A 13831-nucleotide genomic window follows, 5' to 3' on the forward strand; every position below is an offset into this window, starting at 1 on the left:
TCTTCCCCTCCCCCTCCCCCTCTTGAGCAAATCGTGCGACCAAATATGGTTGCACTATCTGGGCGCACGACCAGATGTGGTTAGAAGGCCAGACTGCACAGGGGGGAGGGGAAGGGTAGTGGGGGAGGGAGAGGGAGAGGGAGAAGAGAAAAAAATTACCTCTGCCTCTGTCGGTGCCGGCGCCCTTGCCAAAAGAGATGGCCGGCATCGGAAGAGGTGATCGACGCCGAAGGTGGTGGTGGGTTGAAGTCGGGGAGGAAGAAGAAGAAAGGAGGAAGCCAGGAAGGGAATTTTTTTTGCGTGTTTTGGATATTTTAAAATGTGTAGGTAAAATTGGCAAAAAATTGGTAGGAGACAACCTTGTCGTAATCCCAACTCTTAATGGTATGCTAAGCACAACCACATCGTTATCAGGTTTACTCTAAATATTGATCAATAAACTCGTTCACATATTCATTCTTACTTAATGTCTCTGTGACAAAACCAGTATTGCGACTTTTGTTCCACTATTCTTTGTACTTTTTTTTTAAAAAAAAATTAACGTATTTCAGTTGGATTGTTTCATGTCACCTTTTTCATGCTCTAACCTATTAATCATGTTGTATTGTGGACCTTAATATTTTCTTGTATTAGGAAATATACGAAAATATTTTGTATATTTCTCTAAGTTAATTCAAGTTATAAATTCTCCCTATCACATTTCTTTTTTTTTCGGCTTTTCTGTTTAGTATTTCAGTTGGATTGTTTCATGTCACCTTTTTCATGCTCTAACCTATTAATCATGTTGTATTGTGGACCTTAATATTTTCTTGTATTAGGAAATATACGAAAATATTTTGTATATTTCTCTAAGTTAATTCAAGTTATAAATTCTCCCTATCACATTTCTTTTTTTTTTTCGGCTTTTCTGTTTAGTTTTATTAGGCCATCCCAGCACAGTGTCCCATCTCAATGGATAGACTACCCTACATAACAATTTCCTTCCACTTCAACATTTTATTCCTCAAAAAAATAGCCAAATTTTTTGTGAAAATATCTTTATGACAACATTATGTAGTACTCACAAATTGCAGTTACTATTTGTTGGAACTATTTATTTGCAAGAAAGATCACACTGAAACATCAGTTGACGCCTAATGGACTTTAACTTTCGACAATCTTCCTAACAATTCATATTTTCCAAACAATTCCCTTCTAGTTCAAGATTTTATTCCTCACACTAAATTAATGATTTTTTTTATTTTCAATACTTTTTCTCAATATTACATTCTTTTAATATGATATTTTATTAAACTGTCACGCACTCTTTATATTTGCAACCTATTCCTACTAAAGGGTTAATTGCAATTTATTACCTTATGATATACCTTGATTCTCACTTTACCCCCCTAGATGTCACTTAACCCTTTGAGAGATAAAAATACCCCTCTACTATGCAATTTTTTTTTCCTTTTTCTTCTCTCCTCTCTTTTTTATTCCAAATTTGTTTTCTATTATCAAATTTTTATTTCTAAGAAACTAAAAAATTCCTCTAACAAAAAATTTGGGATGTCCATTCTCTAATTTATAAAATTAAAAAAACTATATATTTTTTTTACAAATCAATTTCGTCTATTTTCCAATTTAACAAATTAAGCAACAAAAATTTATTATATTTCCTTGTAATTGTACTATTCATAGTCAATTATCCATTTTTACGATCACACATTTACATGTCAGCACTGGACTTTTTGTTGTTATTTTTCCTATAACAAGTTCGTGCTTATTAGGATCTTTTTTGTCCTTATTTAAAAATAATCAATTATTAGTATATTCCCCAAAAAATGTACTCATCTCATGTGTTATCATCATCAATTAGAATGGTGGTCAAAGTCAAATCGCATCGCAGGTTAAAGTTCAATGATTAAAGGAAGTAAAAAATTTAAAAATAAAATCTTAGCATAATAGAGGGATATTTTTGTCTCTTAAGGGGTTAAGTGACAAAAAATAAATGTTAGGAGGTAAAGTAAAAATCATAATATATCTTAATAGAATAAATTTTCATTAAAACCCTATCAAATTGCACATCTTTTTTCTATATATATCTAACCAATCCCCCACATACAGTATTGTATATCATTCACACACACACACACATATAATATTCAGTTCCGATTTTAATAGGTTGTTGAGTTAGCTATTCTAAGCTTCTACCAAGTTGATTATCTATCTTTTATATAAGTCTTTAATGTTTGTGTTTCTTATTTTTATTTTTTATTTTTTTGGTAACAATTAATTCCCTTCCTTATTTATAGCATGGTTTCTTATTTTCAGTCAATTTCACAAATTTGTTAATGACTTATCTTATATAAATTTGTATTAATTGTACCTTCTTTATTTTGTTTTGTCAATCAACTCATATCTTTCCTTTTCTAATAATTTTCAATCATGTTCTTTATTCATAGGGATAATATCATAAACCTTCCTTAAGGTTTCTCCTAATATCACTTGGCACCCTTGAGGTTTTAAAAATTTCACTTATCTCCTCTAGTAATTGCGAAAGACTAGATATATTTACTTAATACACAATTCACATATCAAATAAATGGAACTCAAAAATTAAACAAAGAAATAAAAGTCACTTTTTCCTCTTTTCCTTTTCTCCAATATTCTCTCTTACTCATTTTTTGGATGACTATGCAATTTTTTATTTGTAAATTATAATAAATTGAATTTTGCTTATCTTTTACATTTTATGATTGTGATAGAGTGGGATATGATTTATTTGGTTATTTTGAGTTGATTTGTATAGTGATTAGTACAATTTTAATTGGACACGGGTTGAGAAGAAGTTGGAAAAAAATATAAAGTTCATAAGAAATCGATTTTGATCATGTAGAGTTAAATTAGTTAAGTGTATTTATTTACAAATTTTTTTTTATTTTTCAAATTTATATTTTTATGGACTATAGCATTATGATATGGTAGTACTACTAGAGATTGTTTTTTAGGTGATGGTTTTCTTGAAAAAAATAAAGTAATTTAGGAGTATTTTTATTTAGCAAGTAGAAGGGTAGTTTAGGATTTTCAAAAATTTTGCTACACAAATAACAAAAGAAAGGGAGATAAGTGATTTTTTTAAAAACCTTAGGGGTATCAAGTGATATTAAGAGAAACTCCAGGAGAGGTTTTTGATATTATCCCTTATTCATAACATTGGTTTGAGTATTTTTTATTGGTACTAAAATTTGGATAAAGTATGCTATGTTAATACTCATTCACATAGATAGTTTTTCCGTACACCTTCATCTTTAGAAGATTCAAAGGCATACATACATAAATGCATACACACACATATGTGTGTGTGTATATATATATTTATTAATATATAGACATATACTAATTCTCTATTCACTTTTCATTCTAGTAAATTGCTAAATTAGCTGTATTTTGTCAAATGACAATTTTATCTTTTTGCCATATGGAAAAAAAGTTGTATTTGCTTATGTTTCTTGGCAGATTTTATTATTTATTTATTTATTTATTTTTTATAACAGTAAATCACAGTCCTTTTGTACTCCTTTATTTATAGTAAATTTTAAAATTCTATTAATTACCTATTTTATATACAGTTTTATAATTTATGCCTTAATTTTTTTGTCAATAGTTTTTCAAGTATAATTCTCTACAACCACATTTTCTATTCCTATTATTGGATTGATAATTTATTACCATTACTGAAATTTGGAAAAACTTTCATTTTTTCCTATTAATCTATACTTCCTTATTTATAGTAAACTTCAATTTATTAATTCCATACTTTATGTACGGTTACATTTATTATTTATTACCATAACTAAAATAAGAAGAAACTTTTATTTTTTTTATCATTCTGTGCTTCTTTATTTGTAGTAAATTTCAATCCATTAATTCCCTACTTTATATACATTTATATTTATTATATATTTCTTTTTGTATCAATTAATGCACAATTTTTCTTTTCTTAATTTTTTTTCAATTACATTCACTCTATCTCTATTATTATACTTGATTATTTATTTACAATTCTAAAGTTTTGATAATTTTCATATTTTAATGAATTTATATTACACAATTTCAATATATTACTCATACAAGTCCATTTGAACTGTATAAATAGACATTCTTTTTTAAAATATTATATTAATTTTTATACTCTCTCCATTCAAATTTGACCAAAGTAGTATTCATATAAATACAGGATTGTAAAAGTTTTCCCAAATTAATAATTTGAACAAATAATAAGTTCTTTTCATCTACTAGTTTGCTTTTAAAATTCTTTTTAGTTGTGAAAGAATCAAATATTTAATTGCACTTATTTCCCGATATATCTTCTTCATTCATATATTGACTTGCTATCATTAATTAGAGTAAACATAATTGAATTACGGGACAAGATTCGATTGAAACTAATTATTAAGTTGTTATAAAATAGCCATTTTTAATATACTTAATTTTAACATTTGTCTTACAATTAGTATATTAAATTTTATAAAAAAATATTTTAGGTTCTTTTATAACAATTTTTTGCAAAAAAGTATAAATTATAAAACATAAAAGGTGCTCGTGCAAATGCACGAAAAAAGAGGCTAGTTCCTGGGTATTTTCCACTCTAGTTCCTCACTCACCTCATGCATATTTTATTAACTTTTTCCTCTTCCCTGACAGCTTCCCTGCTTGTATATTATTCATGCGCATGTGCCTTCCATCTTGAAATTCAGCCGCATGTGCCTTGCATTTGTGACAGTCACATGTGGTGATCTGTCCTCCCACTACCTACAGTAGGAACGGTCAATGGGTTCCTGGCATAAAGGGACCTTTATCATAGAGGAGGTTCATTTTACGTTTCTCAAGTTGAGATCTCTCTCTATCTATGTATCTATCTATACTGGACTTTGAATTAATGCATTCGATTTTCTTTTCAATAATAGTCTCACAATAGATTTCGATGACTTTGGTCTGCTTCAAACATGATTTTTTTTTCCTTTCAAATATTGTTGAATTTGATTTAATTTTATTCAAATCTTAAATTGGAATGTAATTGCCTGGAAGCGTTATGGAAATTTTTGTGACAATGTTTTAGAAAACTGGAGAAGTCCTCAAGACCCATAACCGTGAGGTCTCTGAATCCACTTTTAAGCCTTCCTTTTTTATTCCATTTTTCTTATAAGGTTTGAAGTATTTTCTTGAATAAAGAAAATAGAGATAAATAGTTGAAGAAAATTTTTTATTTAATCCCGAGAGCAATGAATTTTTGGTGCAAAATTGCAAATTTTCTTGTGAATAAATTGTAAGGTTGAGGTTTTGGTTTGGTGGCTAAAGTTAAGATTTTAGAAATTAGAGGTCTTGGGTCCTAGTCCCTCCCCGTTTCTTAAATCACACTCTTTCTCTGTTAGGAAAAAAAAGAATGGTAATTTTCTTGAGAAACTAATTGATGATTTATTTTTAGGAATATGATTTATTGAAGTAAATAACCTTACTTTCTGCCATTTCTATATTCTGCAGACTATTTGTCTAACACCAAAATGGATGTATTAGGGGGGACGGTTAGATTGGACAATAAAGTGGGAGGAATTATAAGTATTAGGTTTTGGGTTCAAAACCTCCCACTTACCAAAACAAAAAAAAAAAAACCAAAATGGTTGTATTATTTTTGTGAGATATTTATTTTTGTAAAATAAGAAGGGTTTTCAACATCAAAAATTAAAAAAAATGCAAAAATAACTTCTTCCAGATGGCTTTTAGAAATTGATAATTTTAAGGAATTAAGTCAAGTTACAATAAAAGACAATTTCGCGGCCTGATAAACTAATGTGAGGTTCCAAACCAATGTCATGGTACAAATTTTACTTTAAGTAATAAGAAGGGTGTAGACATTATTTCATTTTATTTTTATTTTTATTTCACCAAAGTTCGCAAAATGATAGTTAGCTACTTTTATTGAATTAGGTTCACTTTCTTTAAAAAATAATTTCCAAAAAAGAAAATTCTCACAAAAATTTATTTTCAATCTTTTCAAATTCAATTTCTTCAAAATAAAATGAAAATTTGCAAGGCAATCTCAAATAGGAATTTAACATTTTTGTTTATCTTAAATTTCCTTTGAAAAATAAAATAAAAACAAGAAAATAGGTGGAATGCATGCAAGATAACTAGGTGGATTGAGTGAATATTAGCCATGTGTTTTTGTTTTTTTGCATAACACATGCCAAAAATTAGGTGGCAAGGACTGGTGTGGAGTTTGGAAAAACCTGGAACAAAGAGGAAAAACTAGAGAGGCTTCGGCAGATATCAAAAAAAAGAAAAAACAAGATAGAAAGGAAGAAAAAAGGGAGCTTCGGGGCAAGGAAAAAAGAGAAAAAAATTGAGAGAGGGTGGCGGCTGAGATCAGAAAAGGAAGAAAGAGAGAAAAAAGAGAGGAAAAGAAAAAAGATTTTCTGCAGAAATTTTTTCAGAAAAGGGCTGATTTTCCGCCATTTTGTGACGAATTTTATCTCTTTCATTTTAGCTTGATTCGGGTAGATTTCTGTTTCTGCGAACACTAGGTAGTTAGAGAAGGAATTTTGTTCACCTTACTTTTGCAAATAACGTTGAGAGGGCTCCCGAATTCAGCCCCAAATCCCGCTGCTTCGTTTCACTGGTGCCGGTTCGAAGCCGCAACGGAGCAACTCCAGCAGCTTTTTCACGTAGTTTCCTGTCCTGATTTTGATCCAAAAAGCTTCATCAGGCACTCTCCTAGATTGATGTCTTAGTTCCTTTCATTTTCATTCATTGTTGGGTCGTGTTCTTGGGTTTCTTGGTCGTTGCTGTTGTTTGCTCTTGCTGTTTCTATTCATGAACAGTGGGATGAAGATTCCCCATGTTGGCTTGTGATTAAATGTGGTGTTTGAGTAAATGAGACTTGAATGATGTTGGGGTTTTCATTATTTTTTCATTTTTGCTTCTGGACTTGCATACTTGGTAGAGTTTCTTGACGAAAAATGAAAACCCAGCAAAAGTTGCAGAAAGAATGCAGGAACTGCAGAAACCTTCGGGGAGGATGCATGAAATATTGTGGAAATTTCACTTTAGCCTCTCAAGTTCTGTATAATTCTAGTATGGCTCAGAAATTTCTGAAATGGAACCAATTTTGCCCCTTTAAATTTTAATTTTCTTTGGCATGTTTTAATATGATTTTTTGAGTAGATTATTTATGAATTTAAGGATGAAATTTAAGGTTTATAATTTTGATAGATTTATAATTTTGATTGGGTTTCAATAAAATAGGTTAGTTTGGGTTAAAGGTTATTTTTTGTTTGGGTTTAGGGGAATGGGTTAGTGTATTTTGGTTGGATTCTGACATGGGCATGGAGGATAAAAGACCAAGCAATTGGTTGGGTTAGTTTGGTCAAGAATAATGGGTCGGCCCGCTTTTCTTTGTTAGATTTTCATTGGGCCGAATTGGCTTTGACCCAAGAAAAGTAATAGAATGGGCCAATGGCCAGTTTGGCTAAGAATCTAGTCACGAAATTTGCATAACAGTCCCTATACTTTTAAGTGATTATTATATGGCCCTAAAAACTTTAATTTTCTTTCAAGTAGTTCCCTAATGTAATTGCAAATTGCTCCATAAACTTTATTTTTCTTTAATTTTGACCCAATATCTTTGTGATAATTCAATTGGACTCCCAAAACTTTCTTATTTTTGCAATTAGGTCTCTAATTGTTTTGATTTCTTAAATATAAGTCACTTTTCTTCTTTAATTATTAATTATGTTTCATTTAAATGCTAAGATTGATAGGTTTCATGTTTATTTCCATTTTTTATGATTTATTTGTTAATTAAATTGGTGCCTTGATGATTTTTGTTAATTTTGGAGTTAAATAGGGCAAATCCACCCCCTAATTAGCTACTACTTCAAGGGAGGTATCTTTTTGTGTTATTTTAAATCCTCTTATGTGCTCTTATTTGTTTTTATGTGTGTAATCGCATGTTTTTGAGTGATTTTTCTTTTAGTTATTCGTTTTATTTGTTTTAAGTTTCATATATTTAATTTAATGTTGATGATTGTTTGAGAGGCATTTGAATGCCAACTTGTAATAGATAGGGGTTCAAGACATGTATTTAGATAGATTATGTAATAGATAGGTTTAATTCTTACCAAAAGTGTAATTAGTTAGATAAATGTAATAGTTAGGTTATTATTTTATTCTTTCCCCCTCTTAGATTGTAGTTAGAGTCCCGAATGTAATAGTTAGGTCTCTATTTATTTTTATTTGTTTGTGTGTTTGCATGCTTGTGTGCTTATGTGTTTACTCACTTTTTTAGAATCTTTACATCTAGATATTATACTTATGTGTTATGTGTTCTATGTGCATTATGTGTTTACTTGCTTTAATTGTACTTTATATGATCTATTTAGTTATAATAAATGCATGACGTCACCACACTAGTCTAACACTAGTTGTGGTCTATTTTCCCAATTTTCTCACTAGTTCAACGCTAGTGAAGACTTGTAGAAATGGGTTAGTCCAAAACTAAACCCTTAGGAACTGTTCACGCATTAGATCATGTTTGTGTAACAAGCACTACATTTCATGCATATTTTCTACTTTTTAGAATTCTTATCATTTTGCATGATATTTCCTCTATATGTATATCTCTTATCCTTATGTGTGAAATATGACATTTAAACTTGCATTCTATTTAGGAATTAGACATAGGTTAGTTCATTTGTTGGACTAAGAATTAGGGGAGTACCCTTCAAATATGGGAAATGGACGAGTATGGCTTCTTAACCTTAGCACGCTCGTATCTCCTCTATAAAAAAGAAAATTGAGTCACAAATCTTAGTTCTCGTTACCCATTATGTTGCATTCCTCTTTTTAGGCCACGTATTTTTATATATTATAATTTTTTCTTTTCTTCGAGTCTCACTCTTTGCATATTGATAGCCTTTTCTAAGAATCATTTTGAACATCACAATTAATGTGATTTGCATCGATTAAACTTTAAGAAGATATTTCGACCCTTCCGATATCCATTAGGTTTAGGTTTGCATCCATATAGTAACATCTAAATCTGATAAGTTTTATAGGTTAAATTAAGAAAATTTTCAACTAAATCACGCAACTAGTCTTAGCTAGGTTGAAAGGGTATCTTGGATTTTATTCTTGCCTTCCCTTTCTTCAACCGTGACTTCCGAGCACTTTTCTCTCGTTTTTTGAAAATTTGAAGTCGTCTAAAAAGAGTTTTCTCTATTTTTTATTTAAAAAATTCATTTTTAAGTGACTTGGTACACCTTAACTCAATACCAAGTAGCGACTCATATTTTTCTTAAAAATCCTTTTTGGACTATTATTTTGGGCCAAAACCGTCGCACTTTTTTAAGTCCCATTTTAGGCCCTTTTTCTTTATTTATTCTCTAAAAACCAAAACTCATTTTTCACTCGCAATTAATCAAAATTCATTTTATAACTCGTAATTTTATTTATTTTTTTAAAATAGGGTGCAACAAAGGGTTATCAACCAATAAAACTAAACAAGAATCCAAAATAAGTTCAACTAGATATTTTTTAGGAATTGATAGTTTTAAAGAAATTAAGTCAAACTACAAGAAAAAAGAAATTTTCTTTGCTTGATAAATCAACGTGAAAGCTTCCAACCAAATTTGACTTTCATGGAGTAGATATATTTTTTGAATAAGAAGGGTTTTTAACATCAAAAACTAAACAAGAATGCAAAAGTAAGTTTAACCAAATAGATTTTAGAAATTGATATATTAAATAAATTAAGCCCAACTACACGAAAAGCAAGTTCTTGGATTATACTAATTATCTAAATTTGACATATTTTAACAACTAGGTACGATGTATGTTCTTGCTTGACAATGAGGGTATTCTACCTTAATTTATTTAAATTTAACATATTATTTTGTATGAGTGGAATGATTGTGACATTACTTGCCAATTTTATACTTTGATGCCTTTATCTATACATGTTGATATTACATAAGGAAAAAAATGTATCCATCTAATAAATTTCATATTTTCAATCATGGTTAGATAGATAAGGTACAAAAAAATCATTCTTAGCCTTATAAATCATAATTACAAGGAATTGCATCACGTATGCTTCATTGTTGATCAACTCTTATTTTGATAATATTTTATAAATGAAACCCTTAGTACTTTACGAGGAACTATAAAAAGAATGAGCCAAAAATGCTTTGTATACTGCAATCTTACTCTGATGATGATCTTTTACATGAATTTCTGTGTACCTATTTGAACATATGTCTTTGAAGAGAAGAAATAATATAAACTTGGTTTATCCCTTTGCACTTATTTGAAATACATGCATATTTTAAAGGGACGATATTTGATGAGAGATGATGTTGCCTTAAATAAGAGGGAATTTTGATATTAGATATATTGTCTTGATTAAGAGAGAGCCCAACATTTTAACTCATGAGGAGTCTTTTTGGTATGACACTTAAAAATATTATAGACTTGATCTTAAGGGAAGCTACTTACAATTCTTTCTTCATGAACAATGTCCCTTCATGCCTACATGTTTTGATGATGTCAAAAGGGGGAAAAGAAAGACAATATGGTTTAATGGATTATAGTTGAGATTTGAGTCTTATATATTCATCATTAATTTGTCATCATCAAAAAGAGGAAGATTAAAAACCCTACTACCTTTGTTGTCTTTCGAATTTTTATTATAACAAACTAATAGTCATTTATATGAATCTCGAATTACTTTGAATGGATTATTGAGTTCATGAGAATAATATTACTTGAGTTTATATAGTATGATTGTGTTTTAATGTATCATAACACACCATTGATTTATCATCATCAAAAAGGGGGAGATTAAAGATCCTATAGTCAATATGAAGTCTTATTTTGATGAATAACAAATAATGATTTGAAATACTAATAGCTTCAATTAAGTGATTTATTAGACAAAATAAACTCAATCTTGGAGGTCATGGAGGATGCCCCAGAAGAGTCAAAGTATGAACATGATTGGACAAGAAGTGAGCATGTAATGAAGGTGAAATGAAGTTTTGGATGCATGATCAACTTGTAACGCCTCAACTTCTCCCTAAGGCGAACCAAAGGGTATTCGCGGGACGCCTGCCCAACTCTCGTCAGGACTCAAGTCAATTTTCGTTCCAAACTTAATATATTACTAGCCATCCACGAAAGAAAGTAACAAAGTGCGAAAAACTTTCATCTTAACGATATATAATAATAATAATCCAATTCTTGCATCGGATTTTCAAAAGTTACATCAAATCCCAAAATGTACATCATCCGGATACATCGAATATTCCATCCATACATTAAGTTCCCAAAAGTACAACCGATACGAAATCTAGTCCAAAATACCTTAGAAACCATAAACCAAAAGTACGCCAAAAATGGGGATTTCTCCAAGTTCACTCCATGACCAACCTGTTAAGGAAAACAAATCTATAGGGTGAGCGAAACGCTCGCGAGGCCAAGAACACACATGCAAGCACATAGTCCAAGTAACAAGCCAAAATTTACAAGGAGAGCAATAATATATCAATAATTAACGATTCACTGAAAGTAAACAGAAACAATTCAAGGATACTGGAGCTCTCAGGAGCTATATTCCACTGGCACGATCAGGAACCTCCACGAATTGACACTCCGTCAATCGGGTAGGTTTAGTCCGTAGAACTCCACTTAACCTGTCCCCTTTTTGCCTTACATACCCCTATATCGGGTCCGCCTGTCATTTGTTTAAGGCAATACTTCAACGAGTATACCAAACAAGATCTCTCCAATAGATCAAACTTATCATGTGATTCTCATGGCTCGCCGAGGTTCCCAACCAAGCCCATGCCGGCTCGAGTTCCAAGGTTGACCAATGAGTTTGGGCGTCCCCTATTTACATGCGTGTGTGTCGAGGAGATTCACTCCAGCAACGTATGTAGTCATAACATACTATTTCAAGCCATACAAGCATGTGACGTATTCAAGCAATCGAGATATTCAAGCATTTCAAGTACGAGTCATTTATTTCAAGCGAGAATGAGTGCGATAAAATACACCATCGTCTCGAATTTTAAAATCTCAAATATCAATAACATGTAAACACGTATCGAGTTCACAGGAGTTCAAGTAAACATGCACTTGACACTCACCAAGTAAACAAGAAGAAACGACACTCGAAGTTCAAGCGTCCACCATGGGATCCTCTTGAAGTTCCTCTTGTGTGCCTGAGCAATTAATAAGGATTTATCACTCATAAACCCCCAATTATTACGAAGATTGTACTTAGTGCACAATCTAAGAAAATTTCATGAAAACGAACCCCAATAACTCGTAAATCGGGGTTCAAAGATGGGATTTTAAAGCACAAAAGCAAACGAGGTTTCATCTTGGAAATCAAGTTTAATACGTTCAAGTAACATCGAAGGAATGAGGAGAATTTGAAAAACTCTATTTCCTTAAGGCTTGGAAATTTTTCAGTTTTGATACGAGATTTTGGAAAAATCGTATCTCACTCTTTACAAGTCCAAAATTGGAAAACTTGGTACCGTTGGAAACCTCTTCCAAAGTAATAAAAGTACTTAGAATACACTTTTCTAAGATTACAAATGGAAAACATTCAAAAATGAGTTCAAAGTCACTGTTTTGGTTCATAAGGCAGATTTAAGTTGGTTTTTGGCCAACTTTGAAAATTCGGCAAAATTCACTTGATTGGAGCTAGCCTTTGAAATTTGCAAATATATTAGTGTTGTAATCCAAGTTTACAACAAAATAAGTGGAACGAGAAATGAAGTTTTGAGCACCAAGATATGGTAGCTCAAAGTTACCCAAATTTCCTTGTTAAACAAGGGTTTTCCAAAATCAAGTCTTTAACTTTGGTAATTTAGTCGAGCAGCGAAATGGACTCGGATTGGTACCAAATTTGGCAGTATAATACTCCTATATAAAGGGTATCCCTCTATCAAATTTCATGGAAAAATACCTTCGGGAAGGTAGTCAATCAAACAACCAAAGTTTCAAAAAATCCTAAGGCAAAACTGCCTTGAGCTTTTTTGTTTTCCATTCCAAACATTTGGCCAAGAAAAATCCTTCAAACCTGGTTCATTTGTGTAGGAAAAGCCTAAGGAACATTCATGGTATATTTGGTAAGTGTTTTAACTCCAAGAAACTCAATTGGCAAGTCCACACAAGTCTAGCATCAATTCTGCCCAAAATTTAGGGTTTTCAAGAAAAGGGCAGGTTTCGTATTTTGATCACAAATTGCTCAATTCAACTCAGAATTTAGCATGGTTGGTGGTGTTGGAAAATACATTCATAAAACTATAATTTCACAGAAGAAATCGTTCTGAAATTCAGCACACAACTAGCTCAAATTCGAGCCTCAAGTTGCAGCTCTGAACTTCGTTCCAGGAAAACAGAGAAACAGGACAGTCATTTTTAAACGGTTGGTACGGGTTACTCGGGTGGAATTAGGGATTTTATTTTATATCGTTGGAAATCTGGGAATGTCTAGTTTCAAATGCCACTAACGGCACTTGATTTCAACGGCGGAGCACAGAGTTATGGACGAAACAAGAAGACTGTGTGAGCATTACGGGAAATTTTTCCAGGTTTGCTAGCTTTGCGAAATTAAACCATTTGGCCAACCAAACCTCAATATTTTCCGATGAACTTTATACACCATCTATACAACATATAAACATCATATACAAGCCATTAAAACCTCAAAATTCCGCAAAAAGAGGCACGATCATAACAGAGGCAGAATTGGAAACCTTACATCCATGCACTCCTTGAA

The sequence above is a fragment of the Coffea eugenioides genome, chromosome 10, assembly GCF_003713205.1.
Source record: "Coffea eugenioides isolate CCC68of chromosome 10, Ceug_1.0, whole genome shotgun sequence".
Lineage (NCBI taxonomy): Eukaryota > Viridiplantae > Streptophyta > Magnoliopsida > Gentianales > Rubiaceae > Coffea > Coffea eugenioides.